Here is an 18,941-nt window from a genome sequence, read left to right as displayed (position 1 = left end):
GGTGTACAAAGAAGATGTTGTTTTGTTTATTAACACTTTAGAAGCTAAATCACTTTCCTTAAGCACCTTAATTTCAAACATTGAATCTCCTCTTTCTCTTTCTATTATAATTCTTCATTATAAGTCTTCTTAATATCTTCCAATACCTTCTTCAATTTCTTGTTATGTTCCCTAGTGACTAAATGATATCTTATGGGTTGTTGTAATTCTCAAATGCTTCACCTTTTAGCTAGTCGAACTGTTTATTGTATGTCACAAAAGGAATGCATCACTAATGATGGGAGGAAGAAAACTCTTTTCATGCATCGGTTTCAACGCTCAATATCTTCAATTGTGCAATTTGCTAAAGTAATTCTTCAATTAAATTAATTGGATAAGAAAATATGTTTTTTGAAGCTTAGTGTCCAAAGTATTAGGCAAAGTGCTAACTAGAAACAATACTTACTATCCAAAGTACTAGGCAAAGTGCCTATTAGAGACAATATATATGATTCCCATTGCCATGTATTATCCGAAATGACAACTAAACACAATATATATCATGCCAAATGGACTTGTTGCAAATGCCCTTAACTCTATATTTTCCTCTGGTACTCTCTTACTTGCAATTTTGTTATATTGTAGATATAATGGAGTTAAACCAATTTCTTGCTTCATGATACAAGAAGGCTAAGTTTTTGAGTACTCATGCTCCAACCATTTATTTATTGTGTTTTAAAGTTTCTGTAAAATATTAGGTTTGTCTTCTTGTTCCAAAATGCAAAGAGATATAGTCTATTTCACCAATGCTATACCCACAAATTTATCTTATGCATATTTAATTATAGGATAGATAAATTTGTGATATTCAAATTGTAGTTTTGAGGGATTTGAACTCATCAACCATGGTCTAAAGGAAACTGAAAAAGAAAGAGTACATTATTCTTATGTTCCTTCTCACATATGCAAGAAAGTTGAAATTGTATTGCATAAAAATAGATGAATGTTCACCATAAAAGATCAATTTTATTACATAAAACTGCTTGAACATTTTCTTTCCTAATATTCTCAATAACTTCTTTAGATGTTGAGAAACATCCTTTAAATTTCATACATTCATTTCTCTTTAAACCATATTTTCAAACCATATTTCCATTTACAATTAGTAATATAACCTTACCAATTACTCTAAAACTTATATCTCCGTTCCATTTACTCTTTGCAATTCCCTTTCGCAAATAACATTTTAGAACACTTCATTCTTATCTTCACTATACGATGTTGGACATGACTTACATTATTCAATTTTCAACCTTTATAATGGCTCAAAATTATCATATTTAATTTGAAAAAGAAAATTTTTGATATCCATCTACAAAACCTTGTGTTGCATGCCTAGGAAAAAAATGCGATAGAGAAATCTCAAAAACATACATCAACCTCCATTATTTATTAAATCAGCTAATACATCAAGTGTGACTATCAAAATGTAATATTATTGCCTACCGCTTGTTCAAGGGAAAGCACTGATATTGATAAGGAAAACTCAATTCACATCAAATTGCGAGATAGATGTTGAATATATGAACGAGTAACGCTATTGACAAACTCGCCTAAGAAAACGGCCAACGTATTGTTGTGTGGATTCTCCGCGTTATATCGTACTGAATTGTTGATTGGTACTCTATCTTCTCAAAAAAAACTCTGAATATTACGAGAATGACGTTCTATGGTTGCAGATGATACAACTGGACTACCCGCACCGAATACAATTGATCTGTCATGTCGATGATTCTATTGGTTGGCTGGAGCTATTTATTCAACTTTTTCCCTGAATGAATGATTGTCTGAGATACCTGATGGAGACATGCTGAAAACGATTGCAGCTAGAGATTTCATCAATTGCAGCTCTCACAATCCTGGTGTTGTTGTTGCGGGTTGAATGAGGCTTCCTAGCACGTGAATTCATATCTTTATCCTTATTCGTTTTCACATGGTGATAGTGTAGTAGCATTCATCTTAACTTTTGCTGTCCAGAAAGGATTAACCCGCCTCTGGAGCTTGCGAACCTCGTTGTCGATGGAAAAAAAGTGATTTCTTTTGGTGTGATCGTGATGTTCAAAGTTCTAATGTGGTAATGTGATTATTACCACATTATTAGGATGGGATTATATTTTGTTTTTCTTTCCATTTGGTTTGATTCTCATGTTTAGATATATTTATCTGCAATATAATTATCTACTTTGATTTTTAAAAAATAAGAAGTAAATGTGATTATTTATTTTGATTTTTAAAAAATAACAAATATATTTTGATTTCTAAAAAAATAACAGGTAAATGTGATTATCTATCCTGATTTCTAAAAAAATAACAAATAAATATTATTGCTACACTTATCTTATCTACTATCTACTACCGGATTGATACAATGAAGCACCTAAAAAACACCATGTGTTTGCTAAGTTTACTTAGATTTCACATGGAAACGTATTTGTGAATAATTATATTATTTTGAAGTATATAAAAACCTTGTTTCCAATAGCACCCAACGCCAAGTCAAAAATGTCCTCCTAATGAGGAATCATGGATAGTCAACATTATAAGAGGCTTTCAATAACATGTCATAACTCAAGGATAGAAACTGAGTAGGGAGAGTGAGGACAATCTCTCCCCACCAGGGTGTGAATTTCAAAACGGATTAAATTTGATGGTTTTCGCATTTTTTCATTAGTATCCACAGTTTTAACAAAAATTCAGTATTCACAGCTTCAATCAAAAAAATAAAATAGATTATTTTACAATTTTCCTATATGATAGGAAAAAAAACAGAAAAAAGAAAGACTATTTTACAATTTTATTACAATACAGGGGAATCACTCCATAATAATTGCCCATCAAATTCTATCCCTGCTCCCCACCACTCTGCCTACGACCGCTTTGTCTATAAAAGCTCGACAATCATTGGACTTTGATTATATTTGTTGGTTTCTTGCTTAAATCTTACCTGGTTGACTTTTGTACCATTTCAACCTATTGCGACTCATTTCCTAATAATTTTTGTTCATCTATCACAGGACCAAGTACAATGTTCTTGGTGATAGGGGAGGGAGACTTTGGTCAAACTAGGTTCATTTCCCATCATTTGAACACACAGCGAAAATCACCCTTGCGACTCATTTCCTAATAATTTTTGTTCATCTATCACAGGACCAAGTACAATGTTCTTGGTGATAGGGGAGGGAGACTTTGGTCAAACTAGGTTCATTTCCCATCATTTGAACACACAGCGAAAATCACCCTTTAAAGTATTATGAAGTGATTCATAAGTAACAGATTTATGTTAATGTTGCACATTATCAATGTGATCTCATCGTCGTTGAATAAGCGTATGTTCTTTTAAAACAAATAAAACGCAAAACGCATATGGAAAATGTTTTGATTTTAAAACCTCCATTGTTATATTCACACAACCTATTAAGAATGCGTGAGATAAATGAACAAAATAACGTAATTATCACAACGACCATGTGCCCCAACTCAACACAGTACATGTCTTTTGTCCAATAAATGAAAATTAGTGTCTCGTGGAGGCCTTTGTTCACTGAAAAAATCTCTTAAATCATATGGAATCAATTGCTGGTTGGCATTCGCTGAATGGAAGCCTCCTAAAGCTCGAATTAAATTCTACCGAGATTGCTTATTGCCATCTGCCCGGTGAAAACCTCTTGAAGTTATAATTAAAGTCTATTTCCTTTTGGCCCTTTCATTGTCAAGAATGGTATTACTTTCCCAATGTGGAATATGAAACAATAGGAGTTAATTAAGAATAATAACATATAGGTGAATATTGTAAAGAGAAGCAAGAATGTTTCGTAGGGAATGTGGCTTTTAGGGAAATTCCATTTATGAGCTTACTTCATCTATCTTAATAACATATAGGTGAATATGGTAAAGAGAAGCAAGAATTTTTAGTAGGGAATGTGGTTTTTAGGGAAATTTCATTTATGAGCTTATTTCATCTATCGGCATCTATCCTCGTAGCATTATTATTGTGATTTTCAATAAATAATATAAGCATTATTATTATGTTTGTCCCTAAACGATATGGTTTTTAGGGAAATTTCATTTATAAGCTTACTTCATCTATCGGCATCTATCCTCGTAGCATTATTATTGTGATTTTCAATAAATAATATAAGCATTATTATTATGTTTGTCCCTAAACAATATAAAATAACAAACTAATTTAACAATTAGTATTCATTACCCCGGATGCGGGTGTTCGCACGGCAGAAGGTGAGAGGCCACATGGCCAACATGTGCCGCCACGAGATTACATGCGGGAGGACACTCAGATCGCTGCCAAGGAATTAAATTCTGAGGCATTAGCTCAGAGCCTTCAATGAAATCTAAGGCGAATTGTGGAGGTTGCAGAGCGCATTTATGGCGCCCAGGATTCAAGAGAATGCTGAGAGGGTTAAGTTGGGTGATTGTATGGGGAAGAACCATATTCAGAGTGAGAGGCACGCTGCGCAGGCTGGTGTGGGCAATCTCTTCCTTCTGGCAGACGCTGCGGTTGTTACAGCCAGTTCACAAGCGGTCAAGGGATATTTCGAGCTTGAATTCCCTGTTGACAGAGGCGTGGGTATCACTGTGTTATTTTCAAGAGTTGAGGAGAGAGAACTTCACTCCGCTGGGAAGCGACTCGAGCAGGGGCAACCTACAATTGAAGCTCTGTTTTATACCGCCAGCTCCACTGCCAACATGGCCAGGCCAAGGGAAAGAATGCCATGCAGACGCGGCTCTGGTCGAGGGGGCTCCTCACGCCATCCAGCAGCGGATTCCCACCACCATTGCTGTTGTTGTTACTGTCACAGAAGGGCCGGGGCTACCCACATGCAGGCTACCCAGTTCATGGACACGGGCAGCCCCACTGCAGGACCACCCTCTCTTCCAGCGTTTGGCACTGCAGTTTTCACCCTTGGAAGCATCAGTGCACACATCTCAGTCCTATTCATTAAGGACACCAAGGAAGATGAAGACGGTTCGGGCAGCAGGGAAATGCTATCCGATGAACAACCGGAAATTGCCGAGGAAAAAACAGTTGGAGCTCCTGAGCAGGCTCCCATCCAACCTCAGAAGCAGGAGGCGTCGTCCTCCAAGAAAGCTGCAGGGGAAGAATGGGAAGGCCTCCCTGAGCATTATGGATGGGCTTTGATCATCGAGGAGAAGCCTGAGGAGTAGCATTCAGCGGCACGCTCCGTCGACCATCTTTTTGTTCAGGTCCGGTTTAAGTCTTCTGTCTCGGTCGCTATCTGTGTCTGGGTATGGGAAAAGTTATATGTTTATGTCTGGGTCTTTCAAGTTCATGTGCAGGTCTTTATATGCTTTGGTTCAGTTAGTAGGTCTATTAAGGGTGCTAGCACAGGTCCTCGGTCGCCCCTGCGAGGGAAGTTTTTTGCTTCAAAGCCCCTGCGTGGGTGATTTTGGTTTGGAATGAAAACTATGATGTGTTTTGTAGTGGTTTGGATACAATTCCGGATGGAAATGTCGCCCCTGTGAGGGCTACTTTGGAGTTGCAAGCTGCCAACCCACAGTGCCACAGTCGGCCATGGGCAACCTGTCTTTCTGTCTGTAATGTTTATCTGTACATAATATAATAGAATAGCATAGTTTTACTGAGAAAAAAAAAACAATTAGTATTCATTAATCCCAAGCTATATATACTTTTTTCTTTTGTTATTTGATTCTATCATTCATAGAATTTGTTCACATAATTAAATTTATAGACTTGTGTTTATTTCTTATATTTTGTATAACTCCATGTATCATGTTTATTGAATGTTGTTTTTCAAATAGCAATAGGAAGTGTCAAAATAAATGTCTCCCAGAAAAATGGTTGGGGTTACATAGAGCATTATTTGGAAACATAACATTATTCAACTATGTTTGAGAAGTATATTTGAAAAATGTTTTCCTTGTCTTTGATAATTTTGATATAATCATTTATATCTACATCTAAAATCATTATTCCTCCAACTACACAATCTACACAAGAGATGGTGGGGTAGATATTAACACCTCAAAAGTTAAATTCCTTTACTTATCCACCATATTCTTAAAATATTGAAACTCCACCTATTTCTACAACAATTCTTAATAATAAGCATTCTTAATATCCTCCAATTCCTTCTTCAATTTCTTCTTATGTTCCCTAGGGACCAAATTGCGAAGGTCCTAAGAAAGAAGAATTTATCTATTTCTTTCAAAACTAAGAGGACAATTAAGATGAGGTCTCTCAGAGGACAATTAAGATGAGGTCTCTCAAGGATGACACAGATGCACACCAACACAAAGGAATTTTTGATGTGGGAAATGCTATATTGAGGAACTTGGGAGATCCTTTAAAACTAGGATGACGGAAAATTCTATTGTTATAGGACATAAGCTTATATGCTCCTCCACACTTATTAAGAACTCCATCAAAACCAACCACTATATATGTCTTTAGAACACTGAAATTATTACCAAAGAAAACCATTATATTAAAAGACACTTTAGGGTTCAACTATCAATATTATCAAGAACCATGACAATCTAAAGAGGGGTAGTAGCTTCGAGGTTAGCAACAACTAGATCCCCCGTATTAACCTTTTTAGGAAATAATAATTTCTACTTCTTGCCCCCTTTTATTTACTCTCCTATTCCAATTTTTGGCTCTCATATCCCTTCCCCTTTCACATATCCTCCTCTGTCTTTGGTGCTCCCCAATTTTCCATTTTTCAAATAGCCCTATCCCCCTCTTCTTACTTTTCCTATCCCTTCCCACTTTTTTTTTCCCTCCCTTCAACTCCGCCCCTGCCCCCTCCCCCCGTTCTCTTGTATGCTTCTTTAATTATTCTTTTAAACACTCCCTTTGTTACATTTTGTTGCTGACTCTTTTCTTCTGGTTATTCCCTTTCGTGTCGTAGCTCTTCCTTCTTCCCCTATTCCCTTGTTATTTCTACAGTTTTTCCCTAGTTTTTAGGTTTCTCTTTTCTCTTTTTTTTTGTCTTAGGATTCCTCCCTCATTATTATTCCTCTTTAATTATTAGATTTACCCTCTTTAAATTTTAATATGTTTTCTCCATATTAATGTTAATACTATTAATATTAATATTGATAATAGTCATATTAATTATTTTTCTTAATCATACATTGCTATTATGATTTTTCAAACATAATGGATAATCATAAAATTAATATTATTATTGGTGTTATTGTTATAATAGTAATAGAATTATTAGAATAATATGATTATTATCCTGTTAATAGTAATATTTTTATTCTATTAATATATTTTTTTAATAGAATGGGTAAGGGTGATTATATTAATAAAAGATAGGATTGCACCCATAAGCCTTACATTCACTTTTTGTTACAAAAAAAAACCTTCAACATAGAAAGCAAAGAGTTTACTTCCTTTTTGGCTAACCACTTCAGAGAGAAAAGATGCCCTCTATAAACTCTGCAAAAATCCCCAAGGAGGAAACAAAATTTACATAATAGGATCATGATAGAGGGAATTGACATTCAATGAACACAAGTTACCAAAATTTAACTCTAGGAAGCAATGTTAGATATCACCAAGAATCATGAACGCTCTGTTTGAACCCTTAGTGTGATGTACCCTATTTCGATTTGCAGGGAACCTATGTCTTGTATCTTTAAGAGCCACCCTTTAGCAAGAGAGGAGGAGACTTCCAGCACTACCACCCAAGAATTGAGAAAATTAACTTCTTCCCTCAACCGGTACAACCAATTTTCCATATCAACATGATGGGATAACAACTTAGCCCCCAAGAAAATATGGAATGAACACTCTTTCCTATTAACCATGTCTTCAATATTCTTAACTGAGGAAAGTAGGGATTAGTTTGTGTCCAATAGTCTATTAATCACTTTAGATGCATTAATGTTCTCCTTAGTTTTGGAAATGTTACCCATATTGCAATGATAACTCGACAATCTGCTACTTGACACAGAAAGATACTCTCTGCCAACTTCAACCAAACAAAATAGTTTGGAGGAAGGAGGGGCCAAGATCTAGCCATCAGACTCTCAGTAGTTAGTGAAAGGTGAAGATGAAAGATTTATTATTATATTAATATTTACATAAGATCATACTTAAAATTATTACATCATCCCTATTATTATTATATTGTTACTACTATATCACATTTATTATTCTTTTTTAGCATTTTTTTCCCTTTTACTTTTCCATTTTAGCTTTCTAGGTTTTACATTTAAGATTTTCCTTGTGTACACTTTTTTCTAATTTCATTCAGATGCATCTCATATATCTATATCTATATCTATATATATCTATATATATATATATATATATATATATATATATAGATATATATATATATATATATATATATATATATATATATATATATATATCTGTGTGTGTGTGTGTGGTTCTCCCTACACTATTTCCCTTAGAATTTTATGTTCTGATGATGGGTCATCTAAAACGTAGACTACTAAACATGAATATTGTAGTATATTTGAGCTTCTATTACACTAATTCCAACAAATTAAACTTGACAACAAAATTATATCTTATCAATTGTTGTAGTTCTCAAAAGCTTCACCTTTCAGCTAGTCCAATTGTTTATTGTATTTTCCTAAAGGAATGCATGTAATTCCCACTCCCTTATCTTATTATGCTACATCAAGTTGTAACCTAAGTGTTCTGATACTCTTGATGGGATAGCTCCTTTTATTGTTATTACTATAGATATGTGGTATGCATATGCTATATACATACCCACACACAAATAAGCTAGTATTCTAAAGCTTAGTATGTTTGATTATTAATTAATGGTTAAGCTTGATTAATGAATAAGATATTAGTAACGTTAAGGTTAATAAATGATCAAGCTTATGATTAGCCTTAGGTTTTATTAATGGTCAAGCTTGATTAGTGATTATTTAACCATTAATGTTGATTTATAATTAATAGATTGTATTTAAACATGATTTAATTAATATTTAAATTAATAGGATTCTTAAGAATCCATAAGCTTTAGTAACATTGAATGATAGTATTATTTTATTGCATTAATGAAGGGTGGTTGGGGAATCAACCACCTAAAGTGCTAATTAAGGGACAAAGGGGTAGGTGAAGTGATAATTTAGGGTGGGGGCATGGGGGGGGGGTGTGGTGGGTTGGGGGTGGCTTGAACAGGGTGTCAAGTGGAAGATTTAAATGATGGGAAGGGGATAAGGGTGCTTGGCATGGAGAAGATAAGGGATATTTTTGCTTTTACTCTTCAAGAAGAAGTATGAGAAGGAGAGCTACAAGATAAGGGAGAAAACTTGGACAATCAAGAATTGGACTTGGACAGTGAAGTTTGAAAGCAATAGATTGAGAACTCAACACACTACGATTGTGGCATGGAATTGGGCTCGACAAGATAGGGAACATGTGGAGGTTCTCTAGGCTAGTAAGCTGGAAAGGATATTCCTAATTGGAAAGGTGACATATTCAGTTGAACCACCATAAACAAATATTTTCTAGTTAATTGTTATTGTCATAATTATTGTCAATTGTCATTGCTAAATTATTTGAATTGCACTGTTCTTAAATTATGATAATGAAAAAAAATACATTGCAGATTGAATAGAAACAACAACCATCACAATAAAAATATATTCTTTTAAATTCTTGTTGAGTAGTTCTTTATACAAACTCGAGGCCCCATGAAGGCGGTCTCAAATCTTGTATTGAAGCCTTGATTCAAAATATAGACCTTAAAGCCCACCAAAACAAATCTTAACCCTTTCTTGGAAAAAAAGGGTAATAACTTACATTTTTCAATATTCTTATGTATTTTGACAATCTAATTACAGGTTGAACGAATTATTGATTCAATAAATTATGTTTGTTGAACTACATGTTTTGTGTCACATTCTTGTATACACATATCACATGTCATGTAGCTTAGGTTGACATAGGGTTAAGTTGTTCTTTGAAGTTCCACCCTCACTATGGCATGCCATTGTATATATTGCACCTAATTCTAGTATATTATATGATATTCTAGAAATTTTGATGGGTGGGATTGTACTGTGCAATACAAGTTCTTTTGTACCAAGCCTAATAATGATATTATCTAGTAGGCCAATTAAGATTACACTCAATATAATATATACAAAACATATAAAACATATGATTTTCCATGAATCCTTGATTTCAAATTTAGAATGTTAAGAATCCTAATTCTCCTAATAATACTATGTTGGATTGGAATTGGTGTACATGATTCCTTCCTTATATTGTGACTATTGTATGAATAGACATAATAAAGTATCCACTTCTTTTCTTTACTAATTTTCCTTATTATATTTGTCTAATGTAAAAGAAAAGAGAGGCATAGGGGAGGGGAATTCAAATAAGAGGATTATAGGTATGTCTTTATTTTTTACCTCATTGCTCAAGGGTGTTTCCAAGGACACATACAAGTTATTTCTTGGGGCTTCCATTCCTAAAAGAAGATTCAATAAAATGTAATAAGCATAGGACAATCCTCATATATATTAGACATATTTAATTGAAAGAAGAAGATGAAGTGTCTCCATAGTCATTATGCCCCATAAATATAGTACCCTATCTATCTTTATTTTCTATGAGTAACCTCCTTCCATTATGATCTCGGTTAACATCAATTAGGTTCAATAAGCCTCCATTGAAGCTCGAAAATATTTATTTGGATTCCTTGGATGCTTTGGATTGAAATTTTTTTCATGACTTGAAAGAAAAGTTATGGAAGAGACATCACTTATTATGTCAAAGCTTGAGAACATTTATTGCAAAAAATTAATATACAAAAATTAAGTACATAGAATCCTACAATATGTTCTAGAAGCATACATCTATATTGGAGAAAAGATCACATAAACCCTTTGATTCAACATTTTATGTTACTGGTTCAGCTTAAATAATAATAATGTGGGGGAGGGCGTAGGTGAAGGGCTCTCCAACCCCCTAGGGGAGAAATTCCTGGTCTATACGCAGGGATGGATGAAGGGTCTTCCTTATTTTTCTATTTTTTGTTTTCAAGGGGGGGTTGTGGGAAATGCTCAATAAATGGCATAAATCCAAGCTTTTTGACACCACTAGAAATAACATCGCTTGTTGGCCTGGCTCATAAGCCCCATTCCAAAGACACAAGAAAAGAAGATATTTTAGAGTTCCAAGAAATAATCATAATAAAGGTGTGGGTGGAACAAGGGATAATTTTTAATTAAGAAGCCCCTTTTTATATAATAATAAAATATAAGAGCTAATTTTCATTACTTATTAATTCAAAATTCATAATGGTGCATCAACTAGTTCTTCTGACTACTAAACCACCAATGACAATCTGACACGTGATTTTTAATGAATCACATGATCTATTTCATTAGATGCAAATAATAAAATTAAACAAACACCTAACAATTCAAATTTCTTTGTCTTGAACAAATATTTCCATGTTGGATATCCTTAGACTGCCAAGGATATATTTCTTCCATATCACAGAGGGTCTCTAAATTGTCTAGAAACCCAAAAATATGCAACCTACCTTCAACTATGCCATCTTTGAATTTTTTTTACATTAATAAATTCGTACTATTTGACAAATTTTAGTACGTCTTAAACCAATGCAATTGAATCTTGTGACCATGGTTCCAATAGAAACAACTCGTAAAATCAAAACAACCCCACACTAAACAAAAACCATATGCCACTAAAATTTTTCCCATGAAATAAATAGCAATAGAGGCCTTGTTCTAAAAACACATATATATTTTAATACAACTTTAGATAACAAGTAATACAATACTCGAAAATAATTTTTGTCAAACCCCATCAATATAAAAATAGCAACACTACCTAGAAATAGTCATAGCAACACATGGATTTGAGAGAATATTAGTATAGAGAGCACACTTACACAAATAAGGAATTAAAATGAAACAGTTATTGCCTAGTTATGGCTCCCTTGGTCTCAATTCATATGTTGGTTTTTCTACCCACATGCAACTTTGCGGCATCCAACAACATTGTTGGAGCATGCTTTTCTCTTGGGAATTATGAGGCCATTTATTATTCCATTATTTCAAGGAAAATGAAACTACTTTGAAGTGCATCTACCTATTATTTTATAAATTAAATGGAATAATTGCCTATTTATGCTCTCTATGCATGGATGTAATAAGATAGATTCTCTAGGCATGATATTCATCCTCTTGGAGTGGATGGCACATTTTCAATACAAGAATGATTCGAGTTCTCTATGCCATGGAAGGAGGTTCTTTTTTTCCTAAACAAGACACATTGACAAAGGTAAGTTATCCTACTTTAAATTTATGAAAAAATTTCCATTGGGAACCCATCCATCACATAATACTCCTATGTCAATATTAGCACCCGTTTCGATTCCTCTTAAGTGTGCAACTACTACAAGAATGCTCCCACTAGCAACAAATGGATCATAAACAAGCCTTCCGAGTTTAACAAAACCTTGGTTGTCCATAATAAATGCAATTTATGCATACATAACTATGGGGCCTAGATATTTGCATTTATTAGCAGATATGTTTGCAGTAATTTTGTATCTTACCTAACTTAGATACTCTTTACTATCTCTAACTTAGAAACTTTCAACTAGCCCCAACCAAATTCATGTGCCTTGCTAAAACAAAGAAATGGATGTTGGGAGTGGCCTTTTTTTCTTGGAGTGTCTCCATCACCTCGGTATCAACACACATAGTCTTTGTATATGAGAGGTTGCATGTTTAAGAGGGTTCTCCCATAGGAAAAAGGATGATAGAGGGTCATCCTACAATTTGAGGACTTGATAAAATTGCTAGATTTTGGGTTGATTGAAACAAATTTGTTTCATCTCCTCAAAAAAAAATGATCGTATATGCATTCATTCATCTTTGCATCTTCTAAAGCATTCTGAGCATGCATTAGATTTTTTTGGAAATCAGATATATATATCTATATATATATAGTGGAGATAGAGTAGAGACGATGAAATTATACAAAATTCCCTGAAGGTGCCTACACAAACTTTCAAGAGATAAATGAAAACGTGGAAATGACTAAACTTGACTAGATGAAAACCCTAGGTGAAAACCATGTCCCTAGTTGTAAAGAAAGTAAGGTCAGATGGGGCGAAAGGAAGTGATGTATGAGACAGGGAGTTGGGTATTTAGGGTAGGCACCGAGAAGGTGAGGCGACACATAGGCCTCATGCAAAATCCTTTCAGTACATGAAGTCTAGGGCATGGACCCTTCTTTCAGTTTTTTTATTGAATGTTTTTCATTTATTTTATTTATTTTATTATTTATTATATTAATTCTATTTTTACTTTTGGGTTATTTACACATAATCATAAAACCAGCAAATTAATTTGTATTTTGTATTTTTTAACTCTTTAATAAGTATATTAATTACATTACAATTTTTTTTAGTTAATAAAATTATATTAATTATTTAATATTAAGAATAATTAATTAAGTGTGCTCTTAATTAACTAATTAAGTTTGATTATTATATAACAATGAATTAAGTATAAAAAGTGACTAGATGAAGGTCAATAAAAACTACATTGAGGTTGATATCTTATGTTAAAAACCTAAAGGTAAGTGATCTACTTAATTAATTAAGATTGTAAAAATGGAAAATCATATGTTAGGAAAACATTAGAGGGTGACTCATAGATTATTTCAACGCTAACCTAGCTTGTCTTAAGAGAGAGTTATTAGGTTACATAGAGCTCACACATGTAATGATTTAATAGATCCATAAGGATATTTTCATTATTAGTAATGATTGTTTACAAGAATAATTAAAGGAAAAATTGCATCTACCCTTATGAATGCATGTGTGATTCAAGGAAGAGTTGTAATTGTCTTGAGCTACACTAGTGAGCCTTATATGCCATGCAAATATTTGAATAGTTTAGAATGGTTAAGACATGGGAAAATCAGGGCTAAGGACTTGGTCATTGCAAGGACCACGTCCAACAAAACCACCTATATCATCTTCAAAGATGGACCTCATCTTGCGCTCCATGGAGGAAATTAATGATACTTTAAAAGGGTTCCAAAAAACTAAGGTGGAAGAAGAACACCCTTCCTTAGGCATGGAAACCTTGAGGGATCAATGGACCCTAATGAAGGATGTCTAACAGAGGATATTACCACAAAGCTCCTAGAAATTAATCTCCTAGCGTTTTCAGGACGTCATGCATGTGAATGAGAAGAAGCTTAGTTGGAAGGGATTATGAGATGCTTCTCTCTAAGATAGTATAATTCTAATTTATAGGCTAAACTAGTGATATATGAAATCAAATATAGTTCCTTAAATTCATCAGGTAACTTGGAGAAATAGTTTCATCTCATTCCAGACATCGTCACTTGGTATTTATTTGAGGAATGGTTAAGGAAGAAGTACCTACCATAATATTATGAAGAATAACAAGTAACAGTTTTCCATGATCTCGTTAGGAAAATTTAACATAAAAGAATATGAAATAAATTTCATGGAGTTGGTCAAGTATGCCTCCCACATGGACATTGATTAGTGCCAATTAGATTGCTTTCTTTATCGATTGGACCCTAAGATTACTGAAATAGCATGGATGTAGAAACCAGCATTAGTTGCAAAAAATATTGAAAATTATCACTATGTAGGGTTCTTAGAATTAACAGGGGGGGAAAAGAGTTACCTTCCCATAAAAATCGTGATTTATGGGGAAGGCCCCTTGGACCTCCGCCAAGGGAGGAATTTTTAGGCCACTTTCATATGGAAACAAGGTTTTACCCCAAATAGTAGCAATGGGGATTTTAGTGACAGCTACTGAAAAAAAATAGATGAGGGTACAAATCCCTCACCCTTCCAATCTCAACCCATTGGAATTAGCTTCAATTTAAAAATTGGATCTTTTCATGAAAATGCATCATTTTCCTTAATTTTGGAGTCCTTATCTTGCTGTCATAAATAATATCTTGTTGCAATTTCTCAAAATATGTAGAACAACAAACTGAATTTGAAGGAATAAACACATTACCTCCTTGGTCTCCAATCAAAGGAAACTTAAACAACTTCAAATTACTCTTACCCTTAAGACTATCAACACGACGATGTGTGAGATGCCTAGCCTTACGCTTGGCTTGACTCTTGACCAAAAGTGATCTCCATCACCATGCAGCATCCCATTTTGAAGGCAACACATTGTGAAACCCACAAGAATTTTTTTTGGAAACAATGCCCTCTTTGTCAAATTTCTTTGGCACTTTCTCTTTGACCTTTTCACTCCCTAGCACTGACATCTTGTTCACATCATTGTTCAACAATGATGCTTGTTGCTGCAATTTTACCTCATCTTGTTTACCTATTTTAGGAGGCAACATGTTGGACTCTTGAAACATCTTATCACACTCATTAGAAACATCAATGAAATCAAATTTTACATTTGATGTATCTCCTTGAAAGGCCTCATTCACAACATCTTTATGTTTCAACATTAACAAAGAAACATTCTGACTAGCATTCATAATTCTCTTCATTTTTCCAACATGCATAAGAGACAAACTCATCTTCTTACTATGCACTCTAAAAATTTACTCAATCCCATTCTTGAGAAAGTGATACTTATTCTCATGGCGATGGAAGATTTATCTCCTATCATAAAGATATGGGCTTCCCAAAACAATATCAGAAATGTCAAGCGGAACTACATCAAGTTCAACTTCATCAAAAAAGTTTGCAGTGATTCCAAACCTAAGTATGCAGTTCCTTGTCACCTGCAAATTTGCATTTTCGTGTATCCAACCTAAAGGATAAGGTATTGGATCTAGAATGGTTTCAAGATTTAACTTGTTTACTAGGTCTTTAGAAATAAAATTTTCTTGTGAAACACTATCAAATAGTGTGACAATTTTGGTATACTTTGGAACAACTCTAATGCAGAAAATCTCTATTCTTGTTTCTTCATTTGGATTATCAATGGAGCAATTTGAAGAACTAGTACTAGTTATGTCCTTACCTTTCAAACCCATCATTGTGATCTTGGTTTCATCTCCGGAATAAAAACACAAATCATGTTGTGTAGTCACAGTGTCTTCTCCTTCTCCTTGTTCTTAAACTTTTTGGGTCTCATTTCTGGATGAAGTTTCCAGCAATGATCTTCATCATGTCCATCTTTATAATAGTGTTTACATATGAGATTATCTTTCTCCATCTTGATGGCAACATTATTCTTCCCTTTTCCCTTAAACTTACCCTTTCCTTTTTCTCCAGACTCAAGGGAACTCTCACTTTTCTCATCTGAAACATGTTTCCCTCTTGCTTCCAGATGTGTGGCCTGTACACAATCTTCATCTAAATTCATAGGGTTAAACATCATAATAGTGTGTCTAAGGTAACTATGTAAACCTCCAATATATTTGAGAAAAATATCTTGTGATGACAAATCTATACACAATATTAAGGCTCTTTTTTTAAACTCTTGAGCATAAGATTGTACGTTTTTCCCCTTATCCTACCTAAAGTTCTTCCAATCCATAATAGCTTTTTGAATATATGCTAATGGATAAAACTGCCATCTTATTGCAACAATAAAATAATTCCAAGAGGATAAAACCTTACCATGATTTTTCATGTCCTCTTGAGTTTTGGCTTCCCACCACATTAGTGTTGCACCTTCCAATCTAAGAGAAGCAAGTTGAATCTTTTTTTCATCATCTTTGATTCTTTGTATCCAGCAATACACTTCAAATTGACAAATCCGATTGTCTTATCTTTCTGCATTTACCTATCCATTGTACATAGGAAATTCAAACTTAATATCAAGCTTAAGCAGAGGAGTTTTACCATGACCCTTTGGGGAATTTTTGTGTGTTTGTGAAAGGGTAGAAGAAGTAGAAGGTGAGGATGAATATGAGTATGATAAGGATGATGTAGGTGAGAGAGGTGGTTTGTCACCATTCCCTCCATTCCCTTTTAGAGGCTTGTCTCCTTTTCTCCCATGATATTTTGAGCTCTCTCCAAATAATCTGGAATTCCTCTCCTCATACAAAACCTTAACCATATCTCACATCTTAAATAATTCTTTTCTGAAGGTCTTCTCATCTTCAGACATCCCTTCAAGACCCTCTTAATGTGCCATAAATATTCAAGCTTGAGGATTATTTGTTATCGTTGAGACAATCTGAGTTCTTGGCTCCACCAATTCTCTTTCTCCTCTTTTGAGCTTCAACCTTGTAAGCATAAAAAAAAAAACTTGAAAACAAATCAAATCTTCACAGAAAACTTATGCTTTGACACCAAAAATGATCTGTATGTGAAACTTGAAGATTTCTTAACAATTTGCAAGTGAAATGCTTAAGGTTTTATGTCAATTTACATGAGAAATTTTTATGGAGTCTTTAAACAATTATTTCAAATTAATTAGCATATCACATGCTTTAAAAATCAGTTCTACAACAAATAATGAAGATAAAAATACCATAACAACAAACAAAATACAACAAATGATAAAGGAGTTGACCCTTCATGGGCTACATCCCCTGGTCCAACTTTCAGTGGCTAGGCCTCTTTCATTATGCTCAAAAAATATTGTTTATGATCAAGTTACAATGCTCAGAATGCAGATCTGATAGATCCAATGGCTCTAGAATAGTGAAAAACCCCAGTTTTGAATATTTTTGCTCCTCATTTGGCCAAAAACTAACCAAGTTATGCCTCTTTCCTCCTTTTCCCAAGTTCTCCATCTAACCATCCTACAATTCGGCCAAAACCTAGCTCGTGCGCCCCAAACGTTGAAACGACGTGCTAAACCTGGCACAATTCTCGCTCGGTGGGAGAATTTGTATTATGGATAAGGGCACCTTTAAGCCCCAAGTCCCAAAATTCCTAGTCCAATGATGACCATATGACAAAAAAAATGTCAAATTTTGGGGGCTTTGCTTAGCCCTCGTCTTGTGTTGTGCATATGACCTTGGCTCAGCCCTTAGGGGTTGGCCCCTCCTGTCTGCCATGTTACTGGTCACATTGAGGTCATACGACCTTGGGGATGACCCCTCTCGGCTAAAACGTTTCCCTTGGATGTGTTTCTGTGCGTTGGTGGTCATATGGGTGGTCATAGGCACCTAAGCTGGTGTTGGCTTGATGGGCCTTGACCCAGGTTCAATGCTAAGTCAGCGAATAAAATTCCTACACTACTAGCCCTTTCGGCATCAATCCATAGAGCGTAGACTGAAGTCTCACCCAAAGCAGTATGGGGGGATGCAAGAACCAAGTTTTTGCACCATGAGATGGTAGCGATGTTGCTTTTAGACCTTCACTTTGCCTTCACACAGATCAATAAGACCTTTAGGGCTTATCGATACACCTTTCTTAATCGTCCTGGAGTCCTTTTTGAAGGTCTACATATGTCCTTTACATACCCTAAATAGATAGATCGACCACTTACGTGCCCCTGTAATTACTCTTACTTTTGTATTTTCTCAGATTATCTTAGTTTCGTATAGTCTTAACATGTAATTACAGTCATCTTCTCGTAAACATATATCTTTGCTAGTGTTCATATAACAAAGACAAACATATAGATTCACGCATCAAAATAGCATTAAAACATAAACCCAGTGTTCAACGTAACATAATTGCATGCAATTAACAAAAGTAAAATACACAGGTAATTCCATAATACTTCTCTTTATTTATAATCCAGATTTCCAGTACAAACTCTGACTACCCTGTGCACACAACTGCAGGGGTTCGCGCACTCAACTGTGGATTTCTACCTTAGGCCTCTGCGCACACAACTATAAAGCCTCCTTCCTACACTCAGACTCTTCTCTCTTAGCTCTCACAAACCCATTACATCAATGACTCATCCATGATCTAATG

This window comes from Pinus tabuliformis, chromosome 8 (genome assembly GCF_031772625.1).
Source record: "Pinus tabuliformis cultivar Carrire ecotype Pingquan chromosome 8, CPIR1, whole genome shotgun sequence".
Taxonomy (NCBI): Eukaryota; Viridiplantae; Streptophyta; class Pinopsida; order Pinales; family Pinaceae; genus Pinus; species Pinus tabuliformis.
This window is presented reverse-complemented; position numbering follows the sequence as displayed.